This window comes from Peromyscus californicus, unplaced genomic scaffold, assembly GCF_007827085.1.
Source record: "Peromyscus californicus insignis strain IS unplaced genomic scaffold, ASM782708v3 Scaffold_5__1_contigs__length_169319896, whole genome shotgun sequence".
NCBI lineage: Eukaryota > Metazoa > Chordata > Mammalia > Rodentia > Cricetidae > Peromyscus > Peromyscus californicus.
The window spans coordinates 164,813,239-164,833,496 of record NW_026294573.1 but is presented as its reverse complement, the minus strand read 5'-3'; positions in this window follow the sequence as shown (position 1 = coordinate 164,833,496).

The window sequence follows — 20,258 nt, the reverse complement described above, 5'->3', positions numbered from 1 at the left end:
CTATATACAAAAGTACAATAACTATATACAATATATACAAGTAATAAATACCTAAACAATGTCTAGTTCATTTGTATTTGACAAATTCAGAGAAAATAATTCCATTATCTATCCTATTGTATCTAATTCACTTTCTATCTGTTCATGATAGTTGATGAACTATCACCTCCTCTAATTAAGAGGTCTTTCTTGTTCAAATCGAAACTTTATCAATTTTGATGGTACCCACAGCATATCTTCTCCTGTAGAAATAAAAGCAAAACCTCGTCCCCAATGTAACACATATCCTGGTTTCCATTCTGAGGTCAGCACATCCTTAAAGTATATAGGTTGATCTAATTCTGTAGTTTTTTCTATTATCCAATGTCTCTCTGCAGCTGTTGTTCCTTTCACATTGGCATTGAGAAAATTCAAAGTTAATAGAGCATTATGTAGTCTATTTCTGGTGGTTTTTGTTACTCCTTTTTGTTTATTTAGCATATCCTTTAGAGTTCTGTTTGATCTGTCTATAACTGCTTGACCTGTAGGATTATGTGGTATACCTGTAATATGGTTTATATTATAATAAGCAAAAAACTGTTTCATTTTAACAGAGACATATGATGGAGCATTATCAGTTTTGATTTGTGCAGGTATACCCATAATGGCCATAACTTCTAGCAAATGAGTGATTACAGAATCAGCTTTTTCTGAACTCAAAGTAGTTGCCCATTGAAATCCTGAATAAGTATCGATAGTGTGGTGTACATATTTCAGTTTTCCAAATTCTGCAAAGTGAAACACGTCCATCTGCCAGATTTCATTCCTCTGAGTACCCTTTGGGTTACATCCTGCTGGTAATGGTGTTTGATTGTAGAAGGAACAAGTAGGACATTTCTTTACTATTTCTTTGGCTTGTTGCCAGGTTATGGAAAAATCCTTTTTTTAAACCTTTACTATTTACATGATGTTTTTTATGAAATTCTGAGGCCTCCAGCACATTTTCTATCAATAATTTATCAATCTCATCATTGCCTTGTGCTAGAGGGCCTGGCAGACCAGTATGGGATCGGATGTGAGTTGTATATAAAGGATGACTCCTTTTTCTGATTGTATCTTGTAATTGAATAAATAGTGAAGCTAATTCTGAAGCATCGTGGATAAATTCTGTAGTCTCAATATGTAATACTACTCTTTCAGCATACTGAGAGTCAGTTACTACATTGAGAGGTTCTGAAAAATCCATTAATAACAACAGAATAGCATACAATTCTGATTTTTGAACTGAATTATAAGGACTTTGAACCACTTTACTTAAATTTTCTGATTTGTAACCTACCTTTCCTTGTTTGTTGGCATCTGTATAAAATGTATGAACTCCAGATATGGGTTTTTTCCTCACAATTCGAGGCAAGATCCAATCAGCTCTCTTTATAAGATCAATTCTATTGCTTTTGGGATATTTGCTGTTAATTTCTCCCAAAAAATTACTACAAGCTTTTTGCCAAACTTCATTTTCTATCCATAATTTTTCAATGTCCTCCTTAGTTAAAGGTACGACAATTTCTGCTGGGTCTATTCCTGCTAATTGACGAAGTCTCAATTTTCCTTTCCAAATCAAGTCAGAGATTTTTTCCACATAAGTTTTTAATTTTTTATTTGGTTTATTTGGTAAAAATATCCATTCTAATATAATATCTTCCCTTTGCATTAATATTCCTTTTGGGGTATGCCTAGAAGGTAAAATAACCAAAATGCAATCCAGCTTTGGATCAATACGATCCACGTGTCCTTCATGTACTTTCTTTTCTACCAAGGCCAATTCTTTCTCAGCTTCAGGTGATAATTCTCTTGGACTATTGAAGTCCTTGTCACCTTCTAAGGTTTTAAACAAATTATTTAGTTCATCATTTTTTACCCCAACAATAGTTCTTAGATGAGAAATGTCTCCAAATAATCTTTGAAAGTCATTAAGAGTCTGTAGTCGATCTCTCCTAATTTGCACCTTTTGAGGTCTAATTTTTTGAAGTTCTATTTTATATCCTAAATAATTAATAGAATCTCCTCTTTGTATCTTTTCAGGAGCAATTTGTAATCCCCAGCAAGGCAAAATTTTCTTTACTTCTTCAAACATTCTTTCTAAAGTATCTGCATTTGAGTCAGCTAATATAATATCATCCATATAATGATGATAAATTATAGATTTAGGAAATTTTTTAGGTACTACTTCTAATGGCTGTTTTACAAAATATTGGCACAAAGTTGGGCTATTCAACATTCCCTGTGGGAGAACCCTCCATTGAAATCTTTTAACCGGTTGAGAATTATTATAAGTAGGCACTGTGAAAGCAAATCTTTCTCTGTCTTTTTCTTGTAAGGGTATTGAAAAGAAACAGTCTTTTAAATCAATAACTATGAGAGGCCATCCTTTTGGTAACAGAGTAGGCAAAGGAATTCCAGATTGTAAAGAGCCCATTGGCTGAATTACTTTGTTAATTGCTCTAAGGTCTGTTACCATTCTCCATTTACCAGATTTCTTTTTAATAACAAATACAGGAGAATTCCAAGGGCTGGTTGATTCTTCAATATGATGAGCATTTAACTGTTCTTCCACCAGCTTTTGTAAAGCCTGGAGTTTCTCTGTTGTTAAAGGCCATTGCTGAACCCATACAGGCTTCTCTGTTGACCATTTTAAAGGTACAGCTGTTAGTGTTTTTGGAAGATTATCAGTTGTTGTGCCCTGTTCTTGTATGACATGGACGGCTGGTGAGCACTCATTATATTATCTTTTAATATTTCTCTCAGAAACATGTACTAATTTATGATTTGTTTCTGAGATTGGACGGATATTAATCTGAGTATTCCATTGTTGTAACAAGTCTCGACCCCACAGGTTCATAGCTATGTTAGCCATATATGGTTTTAATTTTCCTTTCTGTCCTTCTGGACCTATACATTCAAGCCATCTTGCACTTTGTTTCACTCGAGATAATGTCCCAATTCCTAACAGTTGAACGCTTACCTCCTGAAGAGGCCAAGTTGGATGCCAAAATTCTGGTGCAATTATGGTAATCTAATTAATCTTCAACTATAACTAACTAATCTTCAACTCCCTCAGAGACCCAAGAAGGAAATAATATTAGCTAACAAAAAAATAAAAACAGGAAGTATATGCAAGAAACTTCCAAAAAATTGTGAGTTGACAGAAACAGCCAGCTACCTGGACAATCATCTGAGGTTTCTCCGCAGTGTTGGGGCATCATCTTCAGCCTATAGGCTTAGCGTATCTGACAGACTCATTTGTGAAGTAGGATGCACACAAGGTCAACAGTTCAACCTCACATTGGGTGAGAGCAGTCCATGTACCAGAAACACCTGAATTCCACTAGTGTCATGTCATGATTCAGGATTTTAAATTCTGGAAATTGCTGATGTTTTTTGAATTCAGCTGTCCATTCTTCTTGGCTATGTGTGCATGTGGCTTCATTTCAGCATCCCGTTCTTCTCCACATCCCTCTATTAAATGCCATTCTACTGTTGAGAGGTGTGAGCTTAATTACTCTTCAAGAATAACTGTTTCAACTACCTTCCCATTGCACATCAGAAGCCATCGGCCCACTGCCTGTTAAGCTGCCTTCGAAGAAAATGGCACTGTACCTTTCCCTGATTGCGAAGGCCACTTCAGCGATGGTGCCATATTGTCCTGGACTCAGAAGATGCCTTTTGATAAAGCCATAACCACACTTGTTTTTACAAGAATCAGTAGTCCTTTGTTTCGTGTCCTGTCTGTCCTGTTTGTCAGCAGTTGATTTGAGGATACTTTGTTGTCCAGTGGCTAACTTTTGCCACAATGAAAGTTAACTCCATATGCAGTTTCTTCAATGCCCATATTTTCTCTGAAGTAGATTGGTACTGCCAGGAGCCGACATGTCTCATAGTCATAACAAAAAAGAAAAATTTTCTAAGTTATTAAAACATTTTAAATGCCATATTCTGTAGATCTCTGAAGGGTTTGAAGATAACCTGTCTATCTAAAATATATCTACTCAATCTTGAAAACATACCTAATATAACTACAAGTTCTATTATAATGTCTAACTACAAACTTTCCTTTCTTTATATCCTAATAGTTGGTAATAACATTCAAGGATCAGAAAATTGCATTACATTGTTAGATGAACGTTACAATTAGAAATATACATATAGCCTCCCTGGTGATGTGAGTAGCAGACAAGTCATCCTTGTTCCACATCTAGTATCCTCCTATGAGTGAGTACATACCATGTTTGTCTTTCTGAGTCTGGGTTACCTCACTAAGGATGATTTTTTCTAGATCCATCCATTTGTCTGCAAACCTCATGATGTCATTGTTTTTCTCTGCTGAGTAGTATTCCATTGTGTATATGTACCACATTTTGTTTATCCATTCTTCAGTTGAAGGGCATCTAGGTTGTTTCCATGTTCTGGCTATTACAAACAATGCTGATATGAACATAGCTGAACAAGTGCTCTTATGGGGTGGTTGAGCATTCCTTGGGTATATGCCCAAGAGTGGTATAGCTGGATCTTGGGGGAGATAGATTCCCAATTTTCTAAGAAAGCGCCATATTGATTTCCAAAGTGGTTGTACAAGCTTGCATTCCCACCAGCAGTGGAGGAGAGTTCCCCTTGCTCCACATCCTCTTCAGCATAAGGTGTCTTCAGTGTTTTTGATCTTAGCCATTCTGACAGGCGTAAGGTGGTATCTCAGAGTTGTTTTGATTTGCATTTCCCTGATGATTAGGGATGTTGAGTAATTCCTTAAATGTCTTTCAGCCATTTGAGTTTCCTCTGTTGAGAATTCTCCGTTTAGTTCTATAGCCCATTTCTTAATTGGACTGTTGGGCATTTTGATGTCTAATTTCTTGAGTTCCTTATATATTCTGGATATCAGTCCTCTGTCAGATGTGGGGTTGGTGAAGATCTTTTCCCATTCTGTAGGTTGTCGCTTTGCCTTGTTGACTGTATCCTTTGCTCTACAAAAGCTTCTCAGTTTCAAGAGGTCCCATTGATTGATTGTTTCTCTCAGAGTCTGTGCTACTGGTGTTCTATTTAGGAAGTGGTCTCCTATGCCAATGTGTTCAAGATTACTTCCTACTTTCTCTTCTAGCAGGTTCAGAGTAGCTGGATTTATGTTGAGGTCCTTGATCCACTTGGACTTAAGTTTTGTGCACGGTGATAGATATGGATCTATTTGCAACCGTCTACATGTTGATATCCAGTTTTGCCAGCACCATTTGTTGAAGATGCTTTCTTTTTTCCATTGTGCACTTTTGGCTTCTTTGTCAAAAATTATATGTTCATAGGTGTGCAGATTAATGTCAGGGTCTTCAATTCGATTCCATTGGTCCACTGTCGGTTTTTATGCCAGTACCAAGCTGTTTTTATTACTGTAGCTCTATAGTAGAGCTTGAAGTCAGGGATCATGATGCCTCCAGAGGTTGTGTTATTGTACAGAATTCCTTTGGCTATCCTGGGTTTTTTGTTTTTCCAGATGAAGTTGAGTATTATTCTTTCCAGGTCTCTGAAGAATTGTGTTGGTATTTTAATGGGGATTGCATTGAATCTGTAGATTGCTTTTGGTAAGATTGCCATTTTTACTATGTTAGTCCTACCTATCCATGAGCATGGGAGATCTTTCCATTTTCTGACATCTTCTTCAATTTCTTTTTTTCAGGGACTTAAAGTTCTTGTCATATAGGTCCTTCACTTGCTTGGTTAGTGTTACCCCAAGGTATTTTATGTCATTTGTGGCTATAGTAAAGGGTGATGTATCTCTGATTTCCTTCTCTGCTTCTTTGTCCATTGTATATAGGAGGGGTACTGATTTTTTTGAGTTGATCTTGTATCCTGCTATGTTGCTGAAGGTGTTTATAAGCTGTATCAGTTCCTTGGTGGAATCTTTGGAGTCGCTCAAGTATACTATCATGTCATCTGCAAATAGGGAAAGCTTGACTTCTTCCTTTCCAATTTGTATCCCCTTAATCTCCTTATGTTGTCTTATTGCTCTGGCTAGAACTTCAAGTACTATATTGAATAAGTATGAGGAGAGTGGACAGCCTTGCCTCGTTCCTTCCTGATTTTAGTGGAATTGCTTTGAGTTTCTCTCCATTTAAGAAAGACACGGGGATCGCCCAATGACAGAGAAATGGAATGAGATCTACATGAACAGCCTGAACATGAGTGAGGGTAGTGAAAGGCGAGGGTCGAGGGAAAAAGAGCTTGGGGGAGCAGGAGATCCCAGCTGGATCAAGAACAGAGAGGGAGAACAAGGAATAGGAGACCATGGTAAATGAAGACCACATGAGAATAGGAAGAAGCAAAGTGCTAGAGAGGCCCACAGAAATCCACAAAGATACCCACACAACAGACTGCTGGCAATGGTCGAGAGACAGCCCGAACTGACCTACTCTGGTGATGGGATGGCCAAACACCCTAATTGTCATGCTAGAAACCTCATCCAACTACTGAGGGATCTGGATGCAGAGATCCATGACTAGGCCCCAGGTGGATCTCTGTGAGTCCAATTAGCGAGAATGAGGAGGGTTTTTATGAGCAAGAATTGTTGAGACCAAGGTTGGATAATGCACAGGGACAAATAGCCAAATGAATGGAAACACATGAACTATGAACCAATGGCTGAGGGGTCGCCACTGGATCAGGCCCTCTGAATGGGTGAGACAGTTGATTGGCTTGATCTGTTTAGGAGGCATCCAGGCAGTGGGACCGGGTCCTGTGCTCATTGCATGAGTTGGCTGTTTGAAACCTGGGGCCTATGCAGGATTGCTTGGCTCGGCCTGGGAGGAGGGGACTGGACCTACCTGGACTGAGTCTACCAGGTTGAACTCAGTCTGTAGGGAAGGCTTTGCCCTGGAGGAGATGGGAATGGAGGGGGCTGGGGGGAAGGTGAGGGGGACAGGAGGGGGGAGAACAAGGGAATCCTTGGCTGATATGTAAAACTGAATTGTATTGCAAAATAAAAAAAAAGAAATATACATATAACATTTTCTAACAATATCAATTTCAATATATATAATTTGTATACAACATAAAACAATCCAATCCAATGTAAAGTATTTACATTTTTCTTTTCTTTTCTTTCTTTCTTTCTTTCTTTCTTTCTTTTTCTTTCTTTCTTTCTTTCTTTCTTTCTTTCTCTCTTTCTTTCTTTCTTTCTTTCTTTCTTTCTTTCTTTCTTTCTTTCTTTTTTTAATAAGAACCTTAAATCTAATCTCCTTTGCTTAGCCCTTTTCCTCACCCTTGACAACAACTTGTAACCAACCCCCCTAAACAATGAAAATTATCCCAGACCCAAAACCCATTAAAAGACCAAAAAAAAAAAAAAAAACCCACCTGCCCCACACCACCTCTTTGGGAATGTGGGCGTCGTATTCTTGAAATTGCTTCCTGCTGGGTATGGGCGAAGGTATCTTTATCCTGAAAGAAAAATTTTAGGTTAATTGTCAAATTCTAGGAAAGGTAAATATATCCTTCCTTATCTAGTCTGTGTATAATGCCAAAGTTCAGGGTTTATCTCAAATCCTTATTCAAGTAGTCTTTGAGACTGGATCATCTCAGCTAGCTCTCTCAAAATTGCTCTGAGCACTTTGTAGTTCAAAGCTGATCTGTAGATGATGCTTGTCAGCTTAGTGATGTTATCATTGTCCACGTGGAATTGTTGTTGTTGTGGGGCCCCATCTTCTTCCTGGAGACTTCAGTTGATGTTAGGCCTGACCATGATTTCCTGCAAAAAACTGATAAGAGACTCGAACACAAAGACTATATATGTGGCTTTTTAGAATTAGTTAGTACTCTATATGACCATTTATATCTTAACAAAGTTTAAAATGTGTATATTTTACAATTTTAAAATGTATATATATACATATATTAATCTTGTAAATTTTGATATAAAATTCATACTTTAAGAAAAGTTTAAAGAATCAGAATAGAATCAAAGAGTTGAGATTAGTAATAGAATAGTCCCTTAATTAATTTGGTTTTTCTCCTGTCCCATAGCAGAAGATGGCTCTTTTCTTCTGGCATGATGCAGGGAGTTTGCATTTTCCTTTTAACAACATGCTTGAGTTTAAAGAAGGAGAGAGCCATTCTCCAACTCCAAACAAAGTCAGCTTTAAATTTTAATTGAACTGGGACTATTAGAAGTTAAATAGTGTTAAATCTTTAAAGAAAAGCAGAAACAAACATTTAGGAAGACATAAAATTTTTTAGATAACATACCCATATGCCATTTCACTCTGTTTCTTAGGATAGACGATTTGTCCCTTTTCTTCAGTTGTCTCATTTGTCCAGTGTTCTTCAAATTCCTTAACCTTCATTTTCCTAAAAAACAAAAACAAAAACCTTTCCCCAAGTTTTTTTGGGGATGTTCCTTTTTGGCAAGTTATTATCTGATTAAATGAAAAGGCATGTGTTACTGGTGTAAGTTAGTTTAAATTGGAGTCAGCACCTGTGTCTACCAGACCAGACAACAAAACACCATTTATTTTTATTGTTAGTTTTGGTCTTTGTTCATTAATAGAAGTTTGCCAAAAAATTTTCTTTATGTTTTTTCCTGAATTTCCTATTTTCTCTGTTTCATCATCTCGACCAACATGATTTATTCCAATAGACATTTGGTTATTTAGTTGCTTTGAGTAGGGGTTTCCTCTACAAGTGCAGGAAAGGTTTGAACTGGATTTACTGTGGGGGCCTGCCTGAGGCCCCTCTGGGAGTTTCCCGAAGCTTGAGGCAGAGGATTACCCTGTCTGTCCCTTATTGATCTACATTCGTTGGTCCAGTGTTTTCCCTTACCACACCTTCTGCAATCTCCAGAAGGAAGGGGCATTCTGTTGCCAGTGTTCCTTGAAGAAACATTATTTCTAGGAATGACCTGTTTACAATCCCTTTTCAAATGTCCTTGCTTTCCACATCCAAAACATCTAACATTGCTCAAACCTTTTGAAATTACTTCTCCTACCCACATATCATCATGGTCATAAGCCTCAGCATTAACTGTGTCTCTAATCCAATCTTCCAAAGGTGCAGATCTTGCCTTTAATGGCCTGATTATTCTTTTACATGCTGCATTTGCATTCTCAAAGGCCAAAGATTCAATTATTATCTGACTAGCCTCTGAATTTGGGACCATTTTCTGTACTGCTGAAGTTAATCTTTGTAAGAAATCTGTGAAAGATTCTTTTGGGCCCTGTATAACCTTTGTAAATGATTCAGTTTTTTTTTTCTGGTTCTTCAACTCTGTCCCATGCATTCAAAGCTGCCGTTCGACATAGAACTAGGGTTTGGACATCATATAAACATTGTGTTTGTACTGAAGCATATTGGCCTTCTCCAATAAGCTGATCCTGGCAGACTTGCATTCCGTTATCCCTCCATTGTTTTTCTATATTTTTAGCCTCATTATTGAACCACATTTTCCACTGGAGATTTTGTCCGGGTTCAAGAACAGCCTGTGCCAAATCCCGCCAGTCTTTTGGTAGAATCCTATTACAAGTTGACCAGGTGTTTAACATTTGCTTTACATATGTGCATGCCATAAGATGCTATTGCCTCCTTAAATCTTCATAAGTCTAACATTTTAACTGGAACCCAAGTATTTTGTTCATTCTCTTCATCAGGTAGCTGCTGTATGACTACCGGATAAATTAAGGGTGATTGTGTGAAAACTGGCTTTCTTTCTGTAACCTTATGATCCAATTTTGAAACAACTTCACTGTTTATTTCTTCTGTCTGAATTTGAATTTCTCTATAATTCATTTTTACTGGTTTAATAAGATTTTCTAAGACTGTTATCTTGGCACTTAAATTGACTATCTTTTTAAATAGTAAAATGAGGATAAGAAAAGTAATAAACTGAATAATTCGATCAATATTAATCTTGTCATATAGTTGTTCCATTATCAGAGTGCCTAAAATTTCAAACAAAGCCCAATTTTCTTCCAATGTACACATAAAGCCCATTTTTTGTAATGTAGAAAAAAATTCTCTTTTAAATAGATATGTTAATTGACTTACCAAGTCTGGGTAGAACAGTAGAGTCCGAGGAAATTTCAAAACAGCCACCTGGTGTTCGAGGTGTGAATCCAGAGAGAGAGAGAGAGAGAGAGAGAGAGAGAAAGAAAGCATAGCAGCTTGAGTCAAGCCTTGGCTTTACAGGCAGGGGCCCTGTTTGGCAGGGCAGGCCTGAGTTGTTTGTAGCAGTTGCAAGTACCTCCAGCTGCAGGTCAGTCAGGCCTGGGCCCGAGCTAGGGAGCCAGGCCGCCCAGGCCGGAAACCGGACCTGCCGCCAAGCCAAGCGGTTTTTAATGGATTCTTGTCACGTTGGGCGCCAGATGTAGATGTAAACAACCTTCTTATTAAATAAGAAACACAGAACCAATGCAAAGAAGAAAGCCAAGAGGTCAGAGCTAAGAGCTAAAACCTTACCCTTACTCCTGCAGTGGTCCTACCTCTCTGAACCAGAGCTACCCCTGTGTTAAAGTCTTTATATAGAGTTCCTGTTCTGCCTTCTCATTGGTTGTAAACCCAACCACATGACCAACTCCTCATGGCCTGTCTGTATAGGCCTCCAGGTTTTCCATGATTGGTATTGAGATTAAAGGCATGTGTATCCAATAATGGCTGTATCCCTGAACACACAGAGACTTACCCAGCTCTGCCTACCAAGTGCTGGAATTACAAGAGTACGCCACCACTGCCCTGCTTTCCTATGGCTTGCTAATAGCTCTGACCCCCGGGCAACTTTATTTATTAACATACAAATAACATTTTAATACAAATAAAATATCACCATAAGGTTCTCATACATTTGGCTTATTCTGTACATCATTTATACATCACTGTAAAATTTGTTGCCTTTATCTGTCCTGTTTCATCCACTGATGTAGTGACCAGTTCTGCAAATTTTCCCATAAGCAGAATTATCTTGACATTCTGCTCATGTGCTGATGTCATGCTGACTTACAATCCTGCACCTTCCCAGTTAAAGCAGTGGTCCTCAAACTTCCTAATGTTTTCACCCTTTAATACAGTCCCTCATGTTGTGGTGACCCCCAAGCATAAAATCATTTTAGTTGCTACTTCATAACTATAATTTTGCTATTGCTATGAATCATATTTTTGGAGATAGAGTTTTTCCAATGGGTCGTGATCCACAGGTTGAGAACAGTTAGATCAAGTGGGCAAGTCCTGAGATGTGTTCTTGATGCCTAAGGACACCAAATATATATAATACAATAGAGAATTATACATTAAAAATGAGCAAAAATGTTTTAGGAATTGAAAGTTATATGGTATCTGATGGCTTCTTTTTCTTCTTTTTGTTTTTAGTTGTGCTTCATAATGGTGATTAAAAGGCACAGTATTTGATGGTATTTTCTTCATTTTCAATACTTCCCTTGGAACTCAAGAACCAACAGAGTTGTCAGAGGGATGAGAAGATTGTCATTTTCTACTTTGGCTCAGGATAAATTCATCCTCTCTTGTCATTTGAGTGAGATGATGAGGCCAATCTGATGGGGTTGATGGCACACAGGTTGGTTGAGGACACCGTGCATCAAGCTCCATAGTAGAACGTCTGTGTGAACTTAGTTTACAGTAAATGCAAGTCATTCTTCAGCAATGAGTAAGTTTATTCTCAAAGTCTTTCCAGTATTGGTGGCCTCTATAGTCCTTTCATAAGGCTTCTTTATTGCCATTTTACAGAAATTATCCATGACCTTCATCTAACCTGCCCCTATGATGGACTGGGTTGTATATTCTCCTCATAAAAATAGTTTTATACCATTCCTAATATAATAGATTTGCAAAAAGTGTGAGAAATATTCCCAGTATACTGCATTAAGCTCTTCTTGTATACTTCTGACATGTTTGCAATAATTGAACCCAGGATCTTGTCCTTTCCATGCAAGTACTGTGGACTCAGCTCCCCACACAGTACCACTGCTCATCCTTTACCTCACTTGGTTGACCCTATCTGCTCTGCAGAATCAGCACAGCACAGCTTTACATATTGCTTAATTGGCGCCAATATACACAGAGATTCTTGTTTAATTCTGTATTTGACTTTACACTGTTGGATGAGAAACAGATCTCTCAATCCATGTGTGTGCAACCTGGAACTATGAGAGTGTTAATATCTATTAGACAATAGAAGAGAGCTAATGAATAAAGAGGTTTGCATTAGTCATCAAAATGCACTCCTGAAATCTTTTACTTTATTTTACTTTTGAGAAAAGTTTTCACCAACTCATCTTTTTTTTTTTCATTTTTTTTTATTAATTTATTTTGCAATACAATTCAGTTCTACATATCAGCCACGGATTCCCTTGTTCTCCCCCCTCCCATCCCCCTCACCTTCCCCCCAACCCCCCCCCCATTCCCATCTCCTCCAGGGCAAAGCCTTCCCCACAGACTGAGGTCAACCTGGTAGACTCAGTCCAGGTAGGTCTAGTCCCCTCCTCCCAGGCCGAGCCAAACAATCCTGCATAGGCCCCAGGTTTCAAACAGCCAACTCATGCAATGAGCACAAGATCTGGTCCCACTGCCTGGATGCCTCCCAAACAGATCAAGCCAATCAACTGTCTCATCCATTCAGAGGGCCTGATCCAGTGGGGACCCCTCAGCCATTGTTTCATAGTTCATGTGTTTCCATTCATTTGGATATTTGTCCCTGTGCTTTATCCAACCTTGGTCTCAACAATTCTCGCTCATATAAACCCTCCTCATTCTCGCTAATTGGACTCCCAGAGATCCACCCGGGGCCTAGTCATGGATCTCTGCATCCAGATCCCTCAGTAGTTGGATGAGGTTTCTAGCACAACAATTAGGGTGTTTGGCCATCCCATCACCAGAGTAGGTCAGTTCGGGCTGTCTCTCGACCACTGCCAGCAGTCTGTTGTGTGGGTATCTTTGTGGATTTCTGTGGGCCTCTCTAGCACTTTGCTTCTTCCTATTCTCATGTGGTCTTTATTTACCATGGTCTCCTATTTCTTGTTCTTCCTCTCTGTTGTTGATCCAGCTGGGATCTCCCGCTCTCCCAAGCTCTCTTTCCCTCGACCCTCGCCTTTCATTACCCCCACTCATGTCCAGGCTGTTCATGTAGATCTCATTCCATTTCTCTGTCATTGGGTGATCCCTGTGTCTTTCTTGGGGTCCTGTTTTCCAGGTAGCCTCCCTGGTGATGTGAGTAGCAGTCCAGTCATCCTTGTTTCATGTCTAGTATCCTGCTATGAGTGAGTACATACCATGTTTGTCTTTCTGAGTCTGGGTTACCTCACTCAGGATGATTTTTTCTAGATCCATCCATTTGTCTGCAAACCTCATGATGCCATTGTTTTTCTCTGCTGAGTAGTATTCCATTGTGTATATGTACCACATTTCTTCAGTTGAAGGGCATCTGGGTTGTTTTCATGTTCTGGCTATTACAAACAATGCTGATATGAACATAACTGAACAAGTGCTCTTATGGTGTGGTTGAGCATTTCTTGGGTATATGCCCAAGAGTGGTATAGCTGGATCTTGGGGGAGATTGATTCCCAATTTTCTAAGAAAGCGCCATATTGATTTCCAAAGTGGGTGCCCAGGGATCTCATCTTTTATTTAAGATCTGTTTATTATTTATATGTATGTTCCTGTGTGAGTTTTTGTGCACCCCTTGTATGCAGGTGCCCACAATGTCAGGACAGGGTGTCAAATCCCCTATAACTGGAGTTATAGGCAGTATTAAGTCACCATATGGATGTTGGAAACCAACTATTAGTCCTTTGCAAGAGAGGGGTCAGCACTCTTAACAACAGTGTTATTTCTCCAGCCTTTTATTTTATTTTATATTTTGAGACAAGCTCTCCCTTTGTAGCCCTGGCTGGCCCAGAGCTCACTATATAGACCAGGCTAGCTTCAAACTCACAAAGATTTGCCTGTCTCTTGAATGCTGAGATCAAAAGCATACGCAACCATGACTGGCTCTTAGTAACATAGTTTCAGTCATCAGCAAAACTAGCTTTTCTAAAAGTGCACATGTTCTTTCAAAATGAGAACAACTACCTTTTAACGTTTGAACCAGGTAACAGGGAGTTGTAAACAAATATCCCATTACCCTTTAATAGTTAAATGGACAATTTCACAAAGAGCAACATTTCTTGTGGTCAAATGAAATTTTGACATTGGAAAATAAGCATGGCTACATCATTACACCAATCTGGGAAACTATGTCATTTTGGTCAACAATCTTACTAGTTTGTCTGATAGCAAAGTAGTCTGCTTTCCATCCTGTCAGTCTAGAATAGTTGCTTTTATAAACTAGGCTGTTTTAGGTATCATAATCAGTTGTGTTTCTGAAGGTGCCTCAGTTTGAGTTTGTCTGATGCTTACTTACTGTTAGATTAAAATGCACATTTAGGCAAGAATGTAATAGAATACCCTGTCTAGTGGTACATGATTGTGATTTCCTCATTCATTGATGTATTAATTTTGGTCACTTGATTAAGCTGGTGTATTCCTCAGTCTTTCTATCATAAAGTTTCTTATTTCACCCTTTTGTAACTAATACACATTTTGTGAGATGTTCCTATTCATAAACAAATCTCATCCACTATGTTTCAGCAACTATTATTTTCTTACGGTATTACTTGTTCCTATAACAGTGGACAGACCATGATTTTCTGTTTTTAGATCTATACTTCCTCACATGTCCTGGGCATCCCAGCATAATAAGGGTGGTCTGTCTGCACTATGTGTGCTTTTACTGCCGTGTCCTCTTAGTCTTTGTTTTAGAAAGTGAGTTATCATCTGTTAGTATCGTGTGTATTTTGATGTTCAGCAGTCAATCTTGTAAGTAGGGGCATGTCTTGGAATTATTTAGCTCTTAAGGTTTAAAATAATATTCCAGATCCATGCTTTACTTTTGTGAAAACCTACCCACCAAGTTGGTGTTTGTTTCTCTAAGGATAAATTGTTCGGTAAAGGACAATATGTGTAAATTGAGAACTAAGTGCTAGGTAAAGTCTTTGCTCACTAGGCCTTCTTATTCCCAGATTCAGATCTCCTATTGGTCAGATACTTGCTCTGCCAACACATATTACACCACAGAATACACATGCTTCACCTTGACACACATAAACTACACATACATAATACACATGTGCATACAGACTGCACTCACCACAAATACAAATATAGAGATCACATCTCAACATGTACACACACAACACATACACATTTTACAGCACACTCATCATTCATACCACATACACAAAAGCACAGACTCACAGAACACACATATACCACACACAAACACTACACACTACACCTGCAAGCACACCACAAAAACATATGATACACCACACTCACACATACACCATGCATGTACACAGATGTCTTTAGATCCAGATTAACAGTGCAAAGTTGATTCTAATTTTCTAGATGTAGAACGCTCTCCTGGGACATGAGAAAACAGTTCCTGTTACTGTTGATATATTTGCTTTTTGTGCCCATCTTCATGTATTTAGTCTTTCCTTAATTTCTTCTCTTCTCCATCATATGCATGATATCACATCTTCATAAACAGGCTTCTTTGTGGCCTCCAATTTGGACACAAAGATGTCCCCTTACTCCAAGGCCTTTTAATTTAGACTAATCTTTAACATGTCTCACTCAAACACAACTGTTAGATAAAATTTCTGCAAAAAAAGACCAAATATATATGAGTCATTTATTCATTTAAAATATTCATTAGACCACAAGAGATTAAGAATAATACATACATACATACATACATACATACATACATACCTGCATGTATGAATGAACTGGCTCCAGATATGTAGCTGAAGTTTTCTCTGGTCCTGCCCAGCCCCACAGACCCCATAGCTGCTTATTAAATATTCACTTGGAAGCTTATATTAATTAAAACTGCTCAGCCATTAGCTCAGGCTTATTACTGACTAGCTCTTAATTTAAACTAACCCATAATTCTCATTTATGTTTAGCCACATGGCTTGGTACCTTTTTTCAGTTCTGTCTTTACATCTTGCTTCCTCTGTGTCTGGCTCATGACTCCTCTCTCTGCCTTCCTCTTCCCAGAATTCTCCTCTCTGCTTATCAGCCTATACTATACTTCTGCCTGGCTACTGGCCAATCAATGTTTTATTTATCAACCAAATCAGAGCAACACACAGTCACAGAATACAGAATGACATTCCCATCATTAAAATCTTCCTTTTTGAAAAAAAAGAAATGGGAAGTTCTGTGGATGTCTTTCTGCATGCTGTGAATATGTGTTTCTCTGATTTGTTGATAAAAAAGATGGCCTATGGCAAGGCAGCTTAGAGGCAAATGAGAAATTCAAACAGATAGACTGAAAGGGAAAGGAGAGGCAAGGCAGATGCTGCAAGCTGCCTAGGAGAAGCAAGATGTAAAGATACTGGTAAGCCACAAGCCATGTGGCAAAGTATAGATTAATAGAAATTAGTTAATTTAAGATATAAGAGCTAGCTTATATAAGAGGCCTGCCATAGACCATACAGTTTGTAAGTAATATAAGCCTCTGTGTGTTTAATTGGGTTAGAGCAGCTGTGGGACACAGGGAAACTTTAGCTACAAGGATATTATCATATTCCCAGGCATAATCAGAACCCAGGACATGGAGATACCATTTGCATCTTTACTTTTCAGTCATAAGTTCTCTAACACCTGTTTTGTTGGATAGGGACATTTTAGTTTCTTTAACTTTTGAGAGATGACTGCCATCAGCTTATGAGGTCTGTGTAGGCAAATAAAGTTTATGGACTCTTGTACCTTTGTGGAGAGGCAATTAGAAAAGAAGACACACAGATACACATGTCAAAACTGACACAGAAATACACACAGCAAATTTTTCTACACAGACAATTGTAAAAAAGAATAACCATAGTACTCAGCTGTTGTGTTGGTCACTTTTGCACAGCTGTGATCAAATACCACACAAAAGCAATCCGTAGGACACACTTATTTATGTATTTGCAGTCCACCTATACTAACTGACAGATTATAATTATTGTCTTTATTTTGGCACTTTATTTATCTGGTGGTACATTGTTGTTTTCACTTCTCCCTCTCCATCTCTCTCCTCTTTCTTTTATGTATACATATGCATGTGTGCACTAAAGTTCATAGTAAAGCTAATTAATAACTATGGTATACATACGGTATGTATATGGCATACCATATGCCATATATAATAACATATGCTATGGGATATGGTGTACATACTATACTATTATAATTATTGGACAATTATATAATTGGACAAAAATCAATATTGTCCAATATTTCAAGAAGTGGAATGGTTAGCATAGCATTCTGTATATTTATATGACATACTAACATAATATATATTTAAATTAATATTATATATTATGTTATATTTTTATCTATATATCTATATTATCTATATCACCTCTATCTATATCAATATATTTTAATAGTATTCCCCTTACCATGGTTACCATACATTAGAACCACCTCAACATTCCTTACCACTCATTTGTTTGTGCTTCTTCTAACCCAGGGACAAGCAATTTTGCAACTTTGTTTTTCATACACCAGTGAAAGCCTAGATACCTGTTTTACCCCATCCCTGCTTCTTCCATCTGCTATTTACTTCTACTTTTGAATATATGCCTTTTTTTTCTCTTTCTCCAGAAAAAAAGTCATGCATTTTTTCTACTCACATCCCTCCTCCTTGCCCATAATCAAAAGTGAGGAATATGCTCTTCTAGATTTTAAATTTTATATACATTAGATCTATAGGTCTATTTATTTTGCTAAGCACATGACTTTAATTTACCTCTGTCCACAGAGTACAGGGCAGCACATGACCATCTCCACATGTCTTCTGTGCCACTGCCTTGCATCTTAACCTTTATTTCATGCCTAACCTTTCCCAACCAATAACATGTTCTTTAAAACCTACTTTTGTTGAGTTTATTGTCATATATATTAAATTGAGAGCACGTAGCCTATGAGTCTGTCTTCTATCTTTTGCTCTAGTACAACTGGGATCCAATCACTTTCTTGAGGTTTCAGCTGGTTAGTCCTTTCCATTACTCTGTAGTATTGTTTTACAGTGTTAAGTATCATATTTTATGCTAAAATGTGAACTCCATAAACTATAAACTAAAAATGAAACAATCGTATTCTTTATGAAATAATGGTAAATCAGAAAAGTCTAATAGACAAGCAAGATCAAGGCTTAAAAGAATAGAGAAAACAAATCTTGTGACAGCATTAGTATCATTTAGAAACTGGACCCTGCTCAGTGCCTCCTTCCTTCTTCAGAAATACAACAGATTATATAAAATGCAGTAGAAACTAACTATTAATTGAAAGGATCCTTTAAATCTCCTTCATTGTTTTTCTTCATACTAAGGCTACTAGGTAAACCACTTAGTACTATCCACAGGGAACTTTTCCAATGGAGCAGTAGCCTGCCTAGTACCTGGCATTTCCAGATTTAGCCAGAACAGCTCAGTTAGCAAGAATCAATGTAGTACTATGTTTAATTGTTCATAATTATAAGTTTTCTTCACTATCATACTTCCAATACTAGTCAATTCTCTCACACAGTCTGGACAGATGGGTCAATGAGTAAATGCACCTGCCACGAAGCCCACTGACCATAGTTCAATTCCCAGGACTCCCATGATTGAATGAGACAACTAACTCCTACAAGTTGTCCTCTGACCTCTACACATTTTCCATTGTATATACATGCTATGCATATATAATATAAATAAACAAAATATAATCAAATAATTTTTACAATTACCTGGTCAATTTTTGTCCTTTTCTTATTTGTGAACATTGTACACATCAGTTTGTACACATCAGTTTGATTATATCTGTTCTTAAAAATTTGCAACATATGAAATACACACATAACTTTTTAAAGATATAAATGATACACTTTCCTTCTAATCTCAACATTAACATGAATAGAACTGATTGAAGTATATTATTTTTAAGTTGTGCTTTTTATTTAAGCCATCTGTATTATAAGAAAAAATTTCAAAATTAGCAACCCCAAGTAATTTTGTCAAGAATTTCTGTCAGAGAAAAAGAAGTACATATAAAGTGAAATATCAAATATTTAAAATATTTGACTAAATATTTTATTTGATTATTTGACTAAAAAGTGATACTCATCCAGTTAAATTTCGTAGATGATGCTCACACTCAATGGCTGAAGACTACCTCTTCTGATGTATTATGTAATTACATTGATGGATGGTTAATGGAGTCAGTGTGGCAGACCATATGTTTACCCATGACCTGATTGTCATTGGTCATGTTACGGCTTCAAATCTCCAGCATGTGCTGTTTGAAAATAATATCCATTATAAATTTAAGCCCATGCTTTAAACAGACCAGAGTGAAATAAATGACTAAATTTATCACCAGATACTTTTACACAATTCCTTTTGGAATTTATATTTTGTTAATTTTTGGGCTTAGAGCCTCTCATAATATATAATAAGATATTTATGTAAATAGTTGAATTATCTCAGTTTATATGAATTACAATAATTGAGACCTCACCTATACTTTTAAAACTTGCATAAGTGTGTGTGTGTGTGTGTGTGTGTGTGTGTGTGTGTGTGTGTGTGTGTGTGCGCGCGCGCGCTCGCGCGCGCATAAATGGGTAGATAAACAGATTTGTTAATTTTCTAGTTTACTGAGACAGAGTATGAAAGCATATCCACTCATGACTGGCCATTATCAGTAGCTGAATTGTTGGTAAATATTATTCTTCCTGTTCTTCACAGACCACATCCTGTCCTAAGTTCAAAGTAGCCTCAGGCATCATCAGAACCCAGAACATGGCAAAGCAGGGATTCCAACTAAGAGATAGGCTTTTAGGGAGTCTTCTCCAGAGAGGTACAAGAGTCCATAAACTTCATTTGCCTACACAGACTTCATAAACTGATGGCAGTTACTTCTCAGAAATTGAAGAAATTAAAATGTCCCTATCCAATAAAACAGGTATCAGAGAAACTATAACTTTAAAGTATGGAATTTCTAAATAGAATCTCCATGTCTGGGATTCTGATCATGCCTTGGGATATGACAATATCCTGAGCCAGTCCATGTATTTCCAAAATGTAGATTGTAGTTAAATTTCTAAATGGTCTTATTAAATAAGAAACACAGAGCCAAATATAGGGGTGAAAGCCTTAGAGATT